The sequence below is a fragment of the Parasteatoda tepidariorum genome, chromosome 11 (assembly GCF_982258835.1).
Source record: "Parasteatoda tepidariorum strain Cologne lab strain chromosome 11, Ptep-v5.0, whole genome shotgun sequence".
In the NCBI taxonomy this organism is placed as follows: domain Eukaryota; kingdom Metazoa; phylum Arthropoda; class Arachnida; order Araneae; family Theridiidae; genus Parasteatoda; species Parasteatoda tepidariorum.
This window is the reverse complement of record NC_141765.1, coordinates 15,344,670-15,349,683: the sequence shown is the minus strand read 5'-3', so window position 1 is coordinate 15,349,683 and position 5,014 is coordinate 15,344,670. Positions and strand designations below refer to the sequence as shown.

The following is a 5,014-nucleotide window of genomic DNA, read 5'->3' as shown; positions in this document are numbered from 1 at the left end:
TTTTTAATAAAACTTTTCAAAAATTGTCACAATCAAAAAATTGAATGGAGCAGAAAAACCTATTAAAAATTCAGAGGGAAATTGGTTAAAATCCTATAATAAAGAAATTTAGCTGTTTCATTATAGCAACTGTTAATATCGCAAGGTTACGTACGTGTATTTTACACGCGCTTAATTGAGAACTAAGATCTATTTGTAGTTATTGCTCAGCGCAGATCTCTCTAACAACTGTAAAATGCGAATAATATTACAGTGGTGTTCATTTTGCATTAAATTATCTCATAACTGTCGAATGCGAATAAGTTAACAGTGACGTCTACAGAGAAATAAAAACAACTTTGTTAAGGCATAATTAGAATAAATTAGCAAGTGAATAAAAATATAAATTAGTTGCATGATTTAACAATAAATAAACCCTTGGCATTTGTAAAAGTTTTACGCATTTGCTTTAAATATTGAATTAAGATATAAGCTCATTATTATAAGACTTGCGAACCAAATAAAGTTATGAAAGAAAATTATAGAAAATAGAGCTTCAGTTAAATATTTGATAGGAAAAATATTTTATTAAACTATAGTTTTAAAAGGTTCGGTTGTTCAGATAAAAAGTTGACTTCATACATTTTTATTACCATACAACTGTATGTTTTATAGATAACGCTACGATTACCCATAAATAAAGTTTTATGAAAATATAATTTATAAATACGCAAAAATGATTGCTATGTGTGGAATTTAACAAGTAGTGCTTCAATTTTATAAATATTATTGATTTTTTAATCAAAATTTAAATTTAATCTTTAGAACTTGAATTATTTAACATCGGCTTCGAATTTGACTGAATAATAAGACAAATTACTTAATCTTTTGACGCAGAATTTTTATTAAAATTTTTTCATTATTTTGTATTAGTTTGGGACAGAATAAGTGAAAAATGTTATATTTAGCATTTTAATAATTTATGGCTATGAAATGCAGCATGATACACCGGTGTCCTTTTCTGTGTTAAAAGTAAAATCTTCAAAACACGACTCACTTCCAAACAATTATTTTTCAATTTTGCAGTTTAGATCTAAGAGAAACAATTATTCATCATTGAAATTACTTTAATTTTCAAAATCAATTATTGGTAAGTTTTTTCTAACTACTTGTTTTGGATTTTATATTTCAGTACAAATATAATTCCGATAAACTAACAGGTTTCTTTAGTAACTTTTAATCTGTTTTTTATCCTTAAAGAATACAAAAATATATGTTTACTTATAATTAGAGCGTCAGAAAAAAATATTTAAAAGGGACACCGGTGTCCCTTTTGCGTCAGAGTTAACAGTGTATTTTCTATATTTTTCTTTTCACAAGCTTCTTTCCTTTCTAACGAACTCAACCTTTTATGGGGTGTAAGCAGGAAAATTTAAATGCTTAATTATTGATATTTAATTTCTACTCTGAAGTATCTTTTGAAACTTGTAAAATACTGAGTTTTCGTCCAATTTGAGAAATGAAGCGCGTGATATTTTAGAATCTCAATGGAATTTTTTCCCCAAAATTATACAAATCATTTCTGCAATCAATATTTCTAGAAAGGTTCTTTAGTATAGTACCTTAGATTCCTTTTTAAATTTTTAAAAAATGTCTTGGTTTGCTCGTAATTTACAAAAAAAAAAAAAAATTTCAGCTTCACTCTAATCAGATTTTTATCAACTAAGTTCCACACCTCCAATGTGCTAATTAATTATTACTAACTATAATATAGAATCGCAGACACGAAAACTTACTTTCTCTTTGTAAATATACCTTTTTTTTGTTGTTGACGGATTTGAATTTGTAACTGCAAAATTAGGAGAATGAGCAGCAAGCTAGAAAATATAGTTCAATTGTTTAATCAGGAGAGCGATCAAAAGTTAATATTCGTTAATGTCAAGTTTTGGCGTATTTCGCCATCTCTCTGGAAATTTTCAAGCGAGTCGAAAATTTGTTGCATACAATTATAAATTTAGTTTATCCAAAGATAATTTAATTTAAAAAGTAATTTTTAATAATTATTTTTATTATTTTAAATAGTAAGGTTCGAAAAATTATGAACTTTTCGGTATATACGAATTTTTACATTACTTTAAACTGTGTAATTTTAAGTGACAAAATTGGACGAATAGTTTATGAGAAATAGAATTTTAAAAATGAGGCTTTTCTAAAATTTTGTATCTCATAAACTCTTCCATAGACTTCACTCAAATTTTGTCTTTTAAAATTACATACTTTAAGCTGATATTAAATTTATGTTACATACAATTCAAAATTTTTTCGTCTATTAATGAAATATATTAATTATAAAGAGTTAAAAATTATTTTTTGTTTGGAGTTATTTTCGGATAAACGAATTTCATAATTGTGTACCAGATTGTTTAAATTCGTCTTATAAGTTCCCGAACTATAGCGACCTTTGCAAAAAGTAAAATTAACATTAAGGGGTTCAAAATTCTGACCGCTCTCTTGACAAAACGAGTACGACATCTCCTATGTCAAAAATCCGTATTCGTCGGAAAAAAAAGCATATTTATTCTACGAAAGTACGTTTTTATGTCTGATAACGTAACTTAAAATATCGTCTGCACTACTTAATTAGCATATTTATGGTTAGGCCCTTAAACCACTAAGATTGACAATTATTTTGTTAAAATTTAATCATTTGAACAAAAGTAATTCGGGGTAATATATATTATCTATATGCATTGAGCACTGTACATATAGTATTGATTTACCTATCAAAAACTATTTAACTCAAAATTTTATTGCTGTATTTTTTTTTTGTTTAAATATCTATAAAATTTCTTAAAGTTATCAAGCACTACTTTTCCCAATCTAATAAAATGATATCGCTATTTATCAACTTTTAAAATATATTGTGATCTGTTATTATAAATTGTAATTAAAAGTTGGTTAAGCATGGAGTTAACGAAAATGGAAAATAGGGTACTGGGAGAAGGTATCTGGTTTTTACAATTTGTAATAATCCAAAACTTTTCTTCGAACGTATCTTAAATTGCATTTTAATAATTGTTTAAAAATAATATAAGTACTTAAAAAAAGTTGGTTATTTGAAAACAAATAAATGAAATTTATAATATACAATCTGAGAATTTCTAGCATAAATTTTAAATGCAGTTGGGATACAAAATGCCATAAATTTTTCATTTGCTTGGCGCATACTAAAAAGAAGCTGTGACTTAGATTTTGGTAGATTTTATTACATTTAGTTTTTGATGCTTTCAATCCATCCTTTGTTCTGATCTGTCTTGATATTCAGAATCTAATAACGTTAGTGTTTTTTTTTCTTACTTAAGATTGATTTGCGATGATCATAATTTTAACCTGATCATTTGAATATTAATTTTCTATCTCTAATAGCCTCAATTTTTTTAAATTTTTTGCTGTGATATTTCAAACTTAAATTGCTCACTTAAACGGGAAGCTTGCTATTTGCCCTAAACAATAGCGAAAGGGGGCGTGATTTTTCTGCAAACATTCAGAACCTATATATCATTCTTTTCTAATATATTCGTGTACAGAAAAATAGGATAAAATTTCTGGACATTTTATTATTTCATATTTATTCTATATTTCAAACTTAAATTTCTCACTTTAAAGAGAAGCTTGCAATTTGCCTTAAAAATGAACAAAAGATGCGGGATTTTTCTGCAAGCAACCAGCAACTATATATCATTCTTTTCTAACATATCCATATACAGAAAAATGGCTAATATAGGATAAAATTTCTGGACATTTTATTATTTTATATTTATTCTATATTTCAAACTTAAATTTCTCACTTTAAAGAGAAACTTGAAATTTGCCTTAAAAATGAACAAAAGGCGCGTGATTTGTTTTACAAACAACCAGCAATTTATACTATTCTTTTCTAGCATATCCGTGTACGGAAAAATGGTTAAAATAGGATAAAATTTCTGGAGATTTTATTAAAAATATAAATGACTAGAAAATATTACTTTTGTGAGAAGCCAGATGATTTTTTAAAAAAATATCATTTCAAGGATTGCGTTAACTTCTTTGAACTGAAAAAAAAGTTAACACTTCTAAATACTTGTACTTATTATAAATAATGGTCATAATTTAAGAAAACTACAACTCGGGGTAGAGTATTTAAACTTCTACTAAATGGTAGGGAAAACTTTTAGAGAAGCTATAAAAATAATAAATAACTCAAATTAAAAGCTAGCTGCAAAATTCGCGTAGCGCCAAGATTTTAGAAAAATATGTAGAGCTTCGAATTAAGCAAATGGCTTTCCATCATTCGTGGTTGGTTTACTTCAGTAAATTAGTATTCAGCGATGCATGATGATTTATTTAAAGAGTTCTTTAAAGTTTTCGAGACGTAGGGTTGAAACATTTTTATGGAACAAAATATTTAGATTTTGTGTAGCATTCACATTTTGAGTGTAAAGCTGGTAAATTTTTTATTCTCACTATTGTATATTGTTCTTGCAATCTTTTTGTAGCACTTCGATCACTGTATACACAACTGACATTTTTTAAAACCTACAGTTTACTACTTTTTTCTGTTGAATATTAGGATCAGTTCTAGGAATTTGGTTATACAGAGAATACCAAAATTCACTAAAGTACTTATATTTATAGAAAATACGTTTTTTTTTTCTTCACTTAATTAGTTTTTTATTAATTCATAAAGTGTACAGTTTAAAGTGGGTTGTGCAGCATATCGGAAAATTAGGGTGATGGAAGACGTACAACTTAGTCAAAATATTTAATGACCAATTTGCTTAAATGGGGCTAAATTTCTTTAGTACACGGGATTCAATTTAATCTTTCAAAGCGTGGGTGACGTCAGTTTGTTGACATAAACCTTAGGTATTCTGTGTTTTTTTGATACGTTCAAAGAAGGAAGGGGAGTATTTTTCGGCTCATCCATTATTCTTAATATTCTTTAGTTTTTTTAAGGCACTTAAACCATTATTTCGAGCCGCAATGGCACAGTGAT

General features: G+C 26.9%; 1 protein-coding gene across 1 annotated transcript in view; it reads right to left on the bottom strand.

Annotated features, from left to right (window-relative positions):
• LOC107453838 (rho GTPase-activating protein 100F) overlaps window positions 1–5,014 on the bottom strand; it is a 102,723-nt gene that overhangs the window by 8,273 nt on the left and 89,436 nt on the right. The window lies entirely within an intron of this gene.